Raw genomic sequence first — 13,264 nt, 5'->3', positions numbered from 1 at the left:
AATGAGTGTGCGCGCGGGGGGGGGGGGGCAGTGTGAGGAGGAGACAGAGTATCAGAAGCGGAGGAGGGGCCGGAACTCACAAACTGACATCACGACCTGAGCCCAAAGCAAGATTCCCACGTAACCCTTAACCGACAGAGCCACCCAGGCGCCCCGATTTAACAAACGTTAACACAACAAACGGAGGCTAATCTAACTATGCTAGTCATAGATCAATTACCAGATTTATGGATTTCTTGAAAATCTTAATTCGCAGTGCACTGCATGCGGACATTGTCGACAGGTAATGGGACAGGAGCTTTTTCTCAATCCTGTCGGGGCACCTACTTGGAGAAAATGTCAACAATCTGAGTGTGAGGGTGCGTCTGCATGGGATGGGTCTGTACCTCCGTCACTCCCCCTCACAGGCCACTGGAAGCCGGACGGCACATCCTACAAGCCAGGGAAGTCCGAATGGGGCCCTGCAGTGGATTCTGGAGACTGCTGGCTCCTCCTCGCAGTACCTTCCCCTACGCACACACCCCCTCGTCTCCCCCTCCCCCTCCCCCAGGTGATGCGGGCGGGGCGGGGGGAGTAGTCACTTGCTTGGCCCTGAACGGGATATCTATGTGGCTGGAGCAACGACTTTAAACTTTTGTAGCTTCTGACGACAATCTGAAAAAACCTAGGACCTCTCCCCAGAAGAGTTCTATCGATCCACCCACCCACGCACGATTTTCCCGCGCGGGGGCCGGGAGCAGTCCACACCCGCGGGTCGAGCCGCTGGCAGGCCCGGCTTCTGGGCTCCTGGCTCCCCGCCTTCCGGGGCGCGAGGCGCGCGGCCGGGGCTGGGCGGGGACCAGGGGGCGGTGCGGGCGGGGCCCGGCCGGGTCTGCGGACGCCCCCGCCTCGGCCGCCGCCCCGCGGCTCCCAGACAAGCCCGCACCGCTCGGACCGGCTGCGCTCTGCGCGCGGAGCCCGGCCTCGCCGCCGCCGGAGCCATGAAGATGCACTTCTGCATCCCGGTGTCCCAGCAGCGGCCGGACGCGCTGGGGGGCCGCTACGTGGTGCGCGGGGGACGAGGGTCTGATTGGCGGGGAGAAGGTCGGTGACGTGACCGGGCGGGGGCTCACCTGCTCGCTCGGCTAACCCGCGGCGGTCTGTCTCCGTGTTGCAGCTCTACTCCGTGTACCTGGACGGGTACCTCTTCTGCAGGGTGCGCTACAGCCAGCTGCGCCGTTGGAACGAACAGGTGAGCAGGCGCGAGGCAGGTGAGGGAAAGTGCGCCCCCAAACACCGGACCTTTTGAGGGCTCCAAGCCCCTACTCTGCGAAACGGCGTTGGGATAAGGATTAACTTGGCACTGCTCCGGCTGCAGCTCCGTTTATATAGGTTGCGGCTCCCAACCATCTAAAGCTGGGAGATGAGGGAATAGGGCTCAGGTGATTCTCCCAACCTTTTTCCAGCCCCGGGATCCCCAGCAGCCCTTGCTGGCAGGGTGCTGGGCCACGGTGGGCTGCATTTCAGCTCTTCCCCGTTCAAAATGAGCATACAAAGTCTAGACGAAGCTGTAGTCTTAGCAATCTTGTACATAGAGAGATAATTAGTTCTCTCTCTCCCAGAGTGTCTTAGGCTTCTTTGAAAAGGTGTGTCTGTTTTGTTTTCAAATAAGTGTATTTATGGGCTTCAAGTGCTGGCAGGCTGGAAACCCAGGAAGCAAACGATCAAGGCAGGAGACCATTTCCCACCTTAGTTTCTCACTCTGATGTGCTGATGGCATTTTCTTCGTTAGGTAGCCTGGTTTATTAGGGTGCTCTAATGGGTTTTATTGTCTTAATAAGGAAGTGTTGCAAGTCTTCAAAATGGGTTAGAGGAGTAAAGTTTGGAAATAAACTTCACCCTCCCTCTGCATCCATGCATAATGTTTTCTTTTTAATTAAAAACAATTTTTTAAAGATTTTTGTATCCTGAGCATATATGTATACATATATGTGTGTGTGTGTGTGTGTGTGTGTGTGTGTGTGTGTGTGTGTGTGGAGAGAGAGAGAGAGAGAGAGAGAAAAGAAAGAGGCCCCTGGTTGGCTCAGTCCGAAGAGTGTGTGACTCTTGGTCTCAGGGTCATGAGTCTGAGCCCCAGGTGCGTTGTAGAGATTGCTTAAATAAATAAAACTTAGCAACAACAAGAAACAAACAAACTTGCCCAGGCAACAGCTATTTTGGGGAGAATCCTTCCAGGCAATCTGGGTTTAACTACCTTCTGTTGAAGGACAGGTCTCAATTTCATTTTTCACTGTTGCAGACTTTACAGGGAGGCTTCTTGCTCCTATCACAGAGGGCACTGGGGGCGGGGGGGAGCCCATTTTCAGGGGATGATTAAGTTTCTTTGGACTCAACAAAAAACGGGTATAATGTGCTTGTTCCCTAATTTGTGTCGCCATCTCTGAATTGTTACCATCCGCTGCAGTGCCTGAGCCCCAGAAGGTCCTCAGGAATGATGGTTGGCTGACTCAGCGAGGAAGGGCATGGATTCAGACTTGTGGAAGATGAGCATCTACTTGTGACCAAAATGTGTCTGGGGACTTGGGAGGATTGTTGAGGTAGGCAGATGGAGGTCTTACGGGAAGAGAAAGTATAGGTGTGTCAGGCGTTTGGAGGAGGAAGATGATGTATCATCTCCGCCAATAATCTGTTTTCTGTAATGTGGGGTGGGATTGGGGAGGCTGCCGTCCCAGTGTGAAAAGCAGGAGACAGCAGTGAGAAGCAGGAAGGTGTGCAATTGACTGACTGCTGCCTGGCTGGTAACCTCCCCTCTTCTCTGACCTCCTATCATTTCATCAAGTAATAAGCAAATAGGTGGTTACGGGTGTCAACTTCCCAGAGGAGGGGCCAGTTTCTCCCAGAGCCTGGTACGCAGCATGCGGTCAGTAAACATTTACTGCTGGAGGGGCTTGAAGAATTCCTGAATCTGGTCCTCCTTAACTAACAGACTCAGAAAAAAGGCTCATTTTCAGAAAAACTAAGACCTATCAGATCTTAGTGGGGTCACAAGCGGAGACATAAAGTGAGGAGACTTTTATTCTATTTTGGAAGCCAGAGAAAACAAACTGTTATTCAGTATAGTAGACTCTTAAATATCGAATTGCCGCAGCCTGGTGTCCAAGGTTGGGTACAGGGTAGATACTAATTAATACTTCATATTTGTCCCAGATTTTTCAAAATCTAAAAGTGGAGATTTCTTTATCCAGTTTCCAATTTTCTTACACCTTGCACTTATCATTTTCCTTCTTTCTATAGGAACAACTTCACTTAAAAAAAAAACTATTTAGAACTTAGGTGAATATTGGTATTATTTAAAACAGCAACAAGCAGTTACTCTCTGTTAAGGCTGATGCCAAGAGCTTTATATGTAATAGCATGTTTAATGTTTACAGCAATCCTATGAGCCAGGATTATAATTAGCCCCATTTAACAGATGAGAAAACTGAGGCACAACTTGCCCAAAGCCAAACTGCTATTAATTATTGGAGCCAAGATCTGATTTCCAGTCCTGCTCTGACCCATTAAACTTTATGGTTTCTTACTAAAGTTAACAAAATAAATTGTATCAGTAAAACAAGTGAGTCTTAAAGTAATAAGCTTTTACTCTATTTTGGAATAACATAATAAAATTTCCCAATTTTAGCTGTTCAGTGTGGTGAATTTTGGTAAATGTGTACAATTACTACCACCATAATCAAGACAAAGAACAGTTTTTGCACTCTGTAAGTTCCCTTGCCCCCTTTGCCCTTGATCCTCTCCCTCCATCTCTGGCCCCAGGCAACCAATACCTGCTTTCTGCTAGAGTTCCAGGCACAGGAGTTTATTCAGGCTGTCTAGCAAGCCTCTGTGGGGTCAGCAGGTCACTCGTCATCATTAATCCTGGTTTGTAGACCGTCTGAAAAAGGTTGCCAGATTTAGCAAAGAAAAACACAGGCTCCCCAGTGAAATGTGAATTACAGATAAGTAACGAAGAAGTTTTAGGTTGAAGTAGTTCCATACAGTGTTTGGGATGATACTTAAATGAGCATCCTGTCTTTTGTCTGGCAACTAAAATCTGTGACAGAAAGTTTGGGGGACATCTCTCAGGCATCATTCTGCTAGATTTTATTCTTCTTATTCCACTGGAGATCTGAAATGGTTCAGAATTCTTAATCTGATTTAATACAAAAATACTATAGAAAAGGAAACAGTAAAAGGCCCCATCTGTGTGTGGGTTTGATGAGTATCTGTCCTAGGAAGTTCTGCATCCTGATAGAACAGAAATTTCATCTTATAGAATTTACTGATTCATTCATTCATTCAAAGTTCCTATTCGATGCCATGCACCGTGGTACATTCAGTGCAGGTGGTGCTTCGGCACGTGTGATTTTTGGCTTTAAGTATTGGATTTCTGTTTTGTATATTGGAAAACTTTGGGATTGAGGAGAGGCACCCACCCAGGTGAGGTGGCCCCTGCCCTTTCTCCGCCAAGTTGCAAGGAGGCTAAGGCACAGAGGACTGAACCTGGCTGTGCGTTCAAGGTTTCGGCATGAACGGCGCCCTCTGAAGTCATAGCCTGCAGGCTCGGCCCTCGGTGAGGTTACTTCAAGGTCCAGCAGCTTGCCCCTCCGCTGGGGAGCGCTGCTCATCTCTCTGCTATGTGAACTGTTTGACTGACTTCTTTCTATGCCTTTAAATAAATAAAATCAGTTTTATTTATGCCCTGCCCTTGCCTACTCCACCTTCCTTAAAGGGATTTAAAGAGACCTGTGAAGGAAACCTTCAACTGGCTCATTTTGACCAAGGGTTAAGGATGAGGCCATGCTGTGTAAGTGACACTGGACTCTATGAAAAGGATGCCTGCCTCTTTGCATACATTGCATAGAATCTTGTGAAGGATCTTTCAGTGAAAGGCTTGGTGAACCCATATGTGCTGATTTAGTTTTCCTGCCTGCTCGGTGCTTTCCCAGCCTAGCTCCTTTCCTCTCTCCCTACTCACGTTCTCTGTTTGTATCAGGCTGGCCCACTCATTACCTCTCTCTACCTCATTTCCCCCTCCTGGGCAGACCCCTGCTTTCTGGCCCACTGGTTAGGGACTAGCCCTTTCTGAAGACCCATCTCAAGCCTCACCTCCTCTGGGAAGGCCACCTTGATTTCACAAGATGCCTTTCTCCGATTCCTTTTTTACTTTGTGTTTAGATCCTGTCATGTTCCTCTTTTTGTACATATATTTTGTTTCCCCTGATTATTTAGTTACAAAACCCAAATATTTAAATGAAGGAATGAATGAGGACTGTTGGCCTAGGATACCCAGCACAGAATCCTTCTTTAGTAGATGTTCGATAGAGATTTGGTGGAGGAGAAGGCAGAGGAGAAAGGAGGGAGAAGGGAGGAAAATGAGAGAAGGAAAAAGTAATGAAAATCCATCACTCATTAGCTTGTAGGACTCATCTCCTTGAACTTCAGGTTACTGTGATTGTCATGTAACCTTGATATGAAGGTGGCAGGATGACAATGTTAATGGCAATGATGATTATCTACCTCACAGGGCTATTTTGATGAACAAATAGGATGATATACAAGCTCCAGGCTAACGGTCTTTGGTACCAGATGCCACAGACCAGATTGCTTTGAACTGTGGCCCTATATCTGGTAAATCTGGTAAATTTTGATTCCAAGGGGCCTTGGAGAGGCAAGATGGGTGAATCCACATGAGAACTGACAGTAGAAAGGATGCCATTTGTGTCTGTAATTCACTTGTCCTGGATGACCACTTTGGGACAGGTATGGGAGGCCCAGAGCGCATAAGCAGGGGACGGGGTAATATTTTCCACTGACCAGTAAAGTCCTGTTCATGTTAAAAGGCAGAACTGTACGATGGAGAAATGGTGCAGGAGTTTGTGCGGGGACTAAAAATATATGTTATCTTAAACATGGTCTTTCAAAAACAAGCAAAACCCCCAAACAAACAAAAACATCTCATAATAAAAGAATAAACTAGGTGCGTTTTCCTTTGGATATCTGAACAATTTTTGGAAAGGGTGTTTGGGCTAAACTCTAATAGCAGGTAATTCTTAGTATGCTACTGGTTTTAAGAGCTAACCTGTGCTCTCTGAGACCCATAGTAAAGGTTATATTTTGATGGAGTTGAAGAACTTGGGGAGTCAATGATTGACTTTTGGCAGACTTTACTCAGTTTATTATATGTTTATCTTTCCTCTTAGACCAGTATCAGAAAGGGGAGGGGAAAGATTCCTCGAGAAGTCAGCTTAAGTTGTGAAACCTGCTGGGAGAGTTTTTGCGCTATGATGGGTATTAGAACCTTAAGCCTTGGTGACTTTCCCCCCAGTTCTTGACCTTAGGGTAGGGGCTTCCCCAAGATGCTCTCCTGCTGGTGCAAGACCCAGGCGGCTCTGGTGGCTCAAGGCTCCTGTGATTCAGGACAATTTGTGAGCATCGTCGACATTTATGTACCCACGCCTAGGACGAAAACTGCCTTTTAAAGATCACTTAATCTATTAGTTAAGAAATAATTGCATGCTGGGGTGCCTGGGTGGCTTAGTCGGTTGAGCGTCCGACTTTCGCTTAGGTCATGATCTCACGGTTCGTGGGTTCGAGCCCCGCGTCGGGCTCTGTGCTGACTGCCAGCTCAGAGCCTGGAGCCTATTTCAGAGTCTGTATCTCCCTCTCTCTCTGACCCTCCCCTGCTCACTCTGTCTCTCTCTCTCCTAGAAATAAATAAAAATATTAAAAAAAAAAAGAAATAATTGCATGCCAAGAAGACAATTTTCTGCTCTTATTTAATGGAATTGCAGAGATAGGGTACATAAATCCCAGGTTGTTTGAGCAGCCTTGTTCCAGCTGGGGTGTCTTTTGACAGTGTTTGGCATAACAGGAAAATTGCCTTGAATTATAAAAGAAAAAAAAGGGTTGTTGCTATGATGTTTTATACTAACAGATTAAAGGAGAAATGATTGCCAAATTCAATGGCTACAGGGGTCAGGCAGGTAGCTTAAATGGGAGGCGTGAATCAGGTGAGAGGCAATGGGAAATTGTGGGAACTGCTTCTTCTAAGGGACATGATACTTGAGGAATGTGAACCCAGTGATTCCAGAACTTCAGATTTTTCAGGAAGTCAGAATATCAGGTGTGGTTTTTTATTAACATTTTATTTTATTTTTTTTGAGAGAGAGGAAGAGGGAGAGAGAGAGCAAGCAAGCAAGCAGGGGTGGAGCAGAGAGAGAGAGGGAGACACAGAATCCGAAGCAGGCTCCAGGCTCTGAGCTGTCAGCACAGAGCCTGACGAGGTGCTCGAACCCACAGTTGTGAGATCATGACCTGAGCCAAAGTTGGACGCTGAACCGACTGAGCCACCCAGGTGCCCCTGTTGTTGTTGTTTTTTTAAATAAACTTTATTTTTGTGGACCAGCAGTTTTAGATTTACATAATAACTGCAAAGATAGTACGGAGTATTCCCATATATCTTTGCACCCAGTTTTCCTTATTATTTTCCATTAGCATGGAGCATTCATTACAGTTAAGGAACCAATATTGGTACATTATTATTAACTATAATGTACAATTCAGTTATGCTTCTTTAGTGTTAACCTAATGCCCCATTTCTGCCCTAGAATCCCATCTAGGACACCATATTACGTTTATCGTCATGTCTGCTTACACTTCTTTTGACTGTGTCAGTTTCTTAGACTTTCCTTGCTTTAAAATTTTTTTAATGTTTATTTATTTTTGAGAGAGAGACAGAGCATGAGCAGGGGAGAGGCAGAGAGAGGGGGAAACACAAAATCTGAAACAGGCTCCAGGTTCTGAGCTGTCTGCACAGAGCCCAACATGGGGCTAGAACCCATGAACCATGAGATCATGACCTGAGCCGAAGACGGGCACTTAACCGACTGAGCCACCCAGGTGCCCCTCCTTGTTTTTAATGACCATTTATTTTGTGGAGCATCGGTCAGCTATTCTGTGTAATGTTTCTCTGTAGGATCTGATGCTTTTCATGTGACCAGGCTGGGGTTATGGGTTTTGGGGAGGAAGACCACAAAGGTCAGTGTTGTTGTAATCACATCACAGGAAAAGTACCCCCTGTCATTGTGACTTATCTCCTTTTTTTTTTTTATTTTTATTTTTATTTCTAGGAGAGAGAGAGATAGCGTGAGCAGGGGAGGGTCAGAGAGAGAGGGAGATACAGACTCTGAAATAGGCTCCAGGCTCTGAGCTGGCAGTCAGCACAGAGCCCGACGCGGGGCTCAAACCCACGAACCACGAGATCATGACCTAAGCGAAAGTCGGACACTTAACCGACTAAGCCACTCAGGCGCCCCATGACTTATCGCTCTTGAGGGCTACCTTGATCACTTGGCTGAGGCTGTGTTTGTCAGATATCACCACTGTAAAGTTACTCTTTTCCCTCCCTTTCGATAGTGTACCCTTTGGAAGGAAGTCACTATGTACAGTCCACCCTTAAAGAGTGAGGGCTAATGCTCCATCTACTTGGGGGATGAGTGTCTACATAAATTATTTGGGATTCTTCACAGATTTGTCTCTTCTCTCCTGTTTATTTATTCAGTAATTTGTATCTGGATGGACTCCGGGATATTTACTTTACGCTTGTGGTTATACTTCAACACTGCTTTATTTTGCTATTTTAGTTATTTCATCTCTGGCCCAGGGAGCACTTTGAGTTTGCTTCTTTGCCTCTTTGACATGCATTCATTGTTGATTTTTGTTGTTGTTTTGAGCACTTTCTTGTTTTCTGGTGCTACAAGAGGCTCTGAGTCCCTCTTATCTATCTCCTGCTTCGGTCCTAAAATCACTATTTTCTTCATGGAGACCTGGTTGCTTTACTTGGAGAACGGTTAAGAGAAACCAAGATCTTGGACTCGGTGAGTTCATTGCTACTACAGTGTTGTTGCTGCTTTGCCCTCTCAGCTGACAAAGCAAGGAAAATACGTGTATGTACATATCTATAAATATTTCTATATGTAACCTCTGTATCTATGTTAAACTAAACATGAGTTGGTACCAGTATCTCCAACTGTAATTCGTCACCACATAGATCATTCTGGCCTACTTCCCTGATCTGAAAACCCTCGCTCCAGCAGTAAAAACCCTGACTCCCACCGCCTGCCATCCATTTGCTTAATGTATCTTATCTATAGGCAGTTACTAACCTTTCTAGATATTAAACCAATGCTGTCTGATAGAACTTTCTGTGCCAATGGAAATGCTCTTTGTCCAATTCAGTAGCTACTGAACTGCAACTTGCTGCTTTCAAATCCTGTTGAGTATTTGAAATGTGGCTAGTACAACCGAGGAGCTGAATTTTAAATTTTATTTCATTTTTGGGGCACCAGGGTGGCTCAGTGGGTTAAGCATCCAACCTTGACTCAGGTCATGATCTCATGTTGTGAGTCTGTGCCTCGCATCGGGCTCTGTGCTGACAGCTTTAAGCCAGGTGCCTGCTTCGGATTCTGTGTCTCCCTCTCTCTCTGCCCCTCCCCCACTTGTGCTCTGTCTGTCTTTCAAAAATAAATAAAAATTTAAAAACATTTTTCTAAGTTTTATTTAATTTTAATTAATTTGAGTTTAAATGTAAGTAGTTCCAGGTGGCTGGCGGTTATCCAATCGAACTGCACAGCTCCAGGCCATTGTAAAGATACTGGCTTTTCCTTGAGTGGAAATAGGAAGCCATGAAGGATTTTGAGCAGGACGATGGATTGACTAGCTTACATTTTCAGAATATCACCTTAGATGCTGTCTTAAGAATGAACTGAAGGGGAAGGACGCCTGGGTGGCTCAGATGGTTAAGCATCCGACTTTGGCTCAGGTCATGATCTCACAGTTCGTGGGTTCGAGCCCCGCGTTGGGCTCTGTGCTGACAACCAGCTCAGAGCCTGGAGCCTGTTTCAGATTCTGTGTCTCCCTCTCTCTCTGACCCTCCTCTGTTCACGCTCTCTCTCTCTCTCTCTCAGAAATTAAAAAACAAAAAACAACACATTAAAAAAAAAAAAGAATAAACTGAAGGGATCAAGGCCAGAAGCAGAGAGATCTCTTGTATAGTTTCTGCAAGAATCGGGCAAAGAGGACAGTTTGGACCAGGGTGATGGCAATGGGGGTGGAGACAAGTGGTCAGATTCTTGATGTATTTTGACATTCGGGCCTCTGCAAGGTAAATATTCACCAGATACACACCGTGTTTGTGACAAAGGCCGCGGAATTAAAATTCCTACCTGTTGGTTTCTCTTGGATCTGCTTTCATTTTCTTTAAGCTCCTGACTATGGTAAGAGTAAGAGCTTGAGACCTTCTACTCCGGAGGCACCATTTTAAAACCTGATTTCTGCTAGTTTCGTTTCTCATAAAGAGAATGCTGCCATGCCTCATCTTCAAGCTGCCTCTGTAAGCGTAGGGCTGGAATGAAGGAAAATGCACTTTGGTCATCTTAATTTAAAACACATTTTTGATGTATCCACTATTAGCTTGCATAAAAACACCTGCCACCTTGATCTTGCTTGGATCAATAATCAGATGGGTGCGTGGGTGGGTGGGGTAGGAACTCACTCACTGGGTTTCTACTGGGATTGTGTGTTAACCTTACAGGAATTTTATAAACCAGCACTGCCCAATAGAAATATAATATGAGCCACACATGTAATTTAAGATTTTCTGGTAGGCTGATTAAAAAGCATAAAAAGAAACCAGTGGAATTAATGGTAATAATATATTTTATTTTATCTAGTATATCTAAAATCTTACCATTTCAACATATAATCTGTATAAAAAGCTATTAGTAGAATATTTTACTTTTTTTTTCTTTGTACTAAGTTTTGAAGTCTGGTATGTATCTTATACTGACAGTATATCTCAGTGCGGACTAGCTACATTCCCAGGGCTCCTTAGCCCCGGCTCATGGATACTGTGTCAGATACCATGCTGTAAACCTCTGCGGGTATATTCAGATTTGGTGGAGGTGGGGTGGGGTATGACATTCCTACCCATCACCATTGGTATCCCAGATTCTACTGGGGAATGAATCTAAGAACTACTGTATGGTATAAGTGATAGGCAGTCTTGCAAAAACAAATGAAAAATTAAAGTGTACCCCAAATCAACCAGACTCAGACTGGACATGTCAGTCTGTAGTATGTCTAACAGTGTCTTCGGAAACATGTACTACAATAAACTCCCTAAGAAAATCAGAGCATCCCCTTTTCCTCCTCTTGGCCACCATGAAGGGGCAATTTTAAATTAAGTACTCAAGTGAGACTTGCTGTAAGAGAAGGCTCCGACCTTAAATTGGAGGCTCTTGGCCTGACGTGTGTATTTTCTGGATCTTTCAGCTGAGGCGGGTCTTTGGAAATTGCTTGCCACCCTTTCCACCAAAGTACTATCTTGCAATGACCACATCCATGGCTGATGAGAGAAGGGGCCAGTTGGAACAGTATTTGCAGAAGGGTATGTATTTGGATTTTAGTTTTGCAGATTTATTGAGATACAGGTTATACGCTCTAAAATTCACCCATTTAAAGTGTACAATTCAGTGGTTTTTAGTATATTTACCGTATTGTGCAACCACCCACTATAGTCTAATTTGAGAACATTTTTGTCACCCCCAAAAGAAAGCTCACACCTATTGTCAGTCACTCCTTACTCTCTCCCCCACCTGCCTCTATCACCCCCATGCTAATTTCTGTCCTTATAGATTTGCCTGTTCTGAACATTGTATATAAATGGAGTCATACAAAGTATGGACTTTGTATTTGGTTTTAAAAATACTTTGTTTCCAGATTTGCCCTTTGAGTGTTATGTGTTGGCTTTGACCGTAGAAGTCATAGACATAATACCTGGGTTAAGGCTGAAATAGAGGAGGGGTGCCTGGGTGGCTCAGTTTGTTAAGCGTCTGATTCCTGGTTTCAGTCAGGTCATGATCCAAGTTTCGTGAGTTCGAGCCCTGTGTCAAGCTCTGTGCTGACGGTGCGGAGCCTGCTTGGGATTTTCTCTCTCTCCCTCCCTCTGCCTCTCCCCTACTCGTGCTGTCTTTGTCTCACTCAAAATAAATAAATAAACTTAAAAAAAAAAACAAGACTGAAATAGAAGAATGAGGTGAACTGCTCTTGTGAAAGTTCTCAGGAGACATGGGAGATGTTTATCAGCAGGTCAGAGATGCATTTCCATCTCTATCCTCACCAGGGACCCTTGTGGGTCAGCTCTGACGCCAGCGAGGCTTGCTTAGGATTCTCCCTCTCTCCCTATCTCTGCCCTTGCCCCTACCCTGAACTTTCTCTGTCTCTCTCAAAATAAATAAACTTAAAAAAAACCCCAGATTTGTAAAAGGGTTTCAAACTCACGAAACTCGGATCATGACCATGTTCTTTACTCTTATAGTATATACACAAAATATTTTTAAAATAGAACCTGTCCAAAGAGTATACAACGAAAGGTACATTCCCTTCCAGCCTAGACCCCAAGGCTTCTAGAAGTCAGCACTTATAAGTGGCTTACATATTCCTCGGAAACAATTTTTGCGTCTACTGGTGTGTATGCACATCCCTGTTTGTTAAACACAAATTGAAATTTACTCTACACGCTTTTTGGTAATTGATGCTTAATAATTTTATTCTGAAAGAATTTCTGACTTACAAAAAAGGGTGCAGAAATAATGTAAAGAATTCCCAAATGTTAACATTCCATATTTGCTTTATTATCCTCTCAATTTCCTGGGTATGTGTGTATATTTTGTATACATCTATATTTATATATGTTTATGTGTTTGTATGTTTTAAAACATATATTTTTATATATTATTTATACATACAACACATAATTTATATATGTTTTATTTATATTATTTATATATATAACATATATAATTTATAATCATATATGTTTTATATATATTTTTAAATGCTTTTGTTACATACACAAGCCACTTTACCCTTAAATACTTTTGTGTGTATTTCCTAAGATCAAGGACATTCTCTTCTTCTTTTTTTTTTTTTTTTTTTTTTTTACAAATAGTTTATTGTCAAATTAGTTTCTACATAACACTCAGTGCTCATCCCCAAAGTGCCCTCCTTCATGCCCATCCCCCCCTCCCCCCCACATCCATCAGTCCTCAGTTTTTGTCAGCATTCAAGAGTCTCTCATGGTTTGCCTCTCTCCCTTTCCCCCACCATTTCCGCCCTTCTTCTCCCCCTTGGTCCTCCGTCAAGTTCCTCCTAATCCTCCTATACGTGCAAACATATGGTATTT

General features: G+C 44.3%; 1 protein-coding gene across 1 annotated transcript in view; it reads left to right on the top strand.

Moving 5' to 3' along the window:
* Positions 1 to 1,185: 1,185 nt before the first annotated feature.
* The window catches only part of SNX31 (sorting nexin 31), a 63,879-nt gene continuing 51,800 nt past the window's right edge, over positions 1,186 to 13,264 (top strand). Inside the window, exon 1 of the mRNA XM_039233833.1 lies at positions 1,186 to 1,231. The gene's annotated coding sequence lies outside the window, so the exon portion shown is untranslated. The remainder of the gene's footprint in view (positions 1,232 to 13,264) is intronic.

The sequence above is a fragment of the Hyaena hyaena genome, unplaced genomic scaffold (assembly GCF_003009895.1).
Source record: "Hyaena hyaena isolate Hyena2069 unplaced genomic scaffold, ASM300989v1 scaffold_79, whole genome shotgun sequence".
NCBI lineage: Eukaryota > Metazoa > Chordata > Mammalia > Carnivora > Hyaenidae > Hyaena > Hyaena hyaena.
Note: the sequence above shows the minus strand (reverse complement) of the source record. Positions and strands in the feature narration are given on the sequence as shown.